This window comes from Arachis ipaensis, chromosome B03, assembly GCF_000816755.2.
Source record: "Arachis ipaensis cultivar K30076 chromosome B03, Araip1.1, whole genome shotgun sequence".
Classification (NCBI taxonomy): Eukaryota; Viridiplantae; Streptophyta; class Magnoliopsida; order Fabales; family Fabaceae; genus Arachis; species Arachis ipaensis.
Window position 1 is genome coordinate 41342730 of NC_029787.2, and position 442 is coordinate 41343171.

A 442-nucleotide genomic window follows, 5' to 3' on the forward strand; every position below is an offset into this window, starting at 1 on the left:
ATAATAATAATAATAATAATAATAATAATAATAATAATAATAATAATAATAATGGAAAAGAAACAGAAGAATAAGGAAGGAGCTTGGCAAATGCAATTGTCATTTGTCACTAGCAAGGTGGTTTGTGCTGATTATTTTGTCACCTTCCACGTTGATCCAAACTACATTTTCAATTCAAAAAGAGGATTCTATTTTGACAGCCATCAAACAAGAATCACCACTGATACATATAATCCATCACTTCTGTTTTCTACATATACGTTATGTTTTTCAAATAATTTTTTTTCATCAAATCTAACTTTGTTTTGACTAATCAACATGTCTCATCATTTTCCTCTTTGAAAAATTATGACTCATACATACAGCCATAGCCACCGATGAAAAATAAATAAATATTTCTTTCCATTCATCTTCGATCATTTATACCAATTAAAGAACTCAT

At 27.6% G+C, this 442-nt stretch overlaps 1 protein-coding gene across 1 annotated transcript in view; it reads left to right on the forward strand.

Moving 5' to 3' along the window:
- LOC107634410 (putative transcription factor bHLH041) overlaps positions 1 to 442 on the forward strand; it is a 4910-nt gene that overhangs the window by 4034 nt on the left and 434 nt on the right. The gene's annotated exons all lie outside the window — the stretch shown is intronic.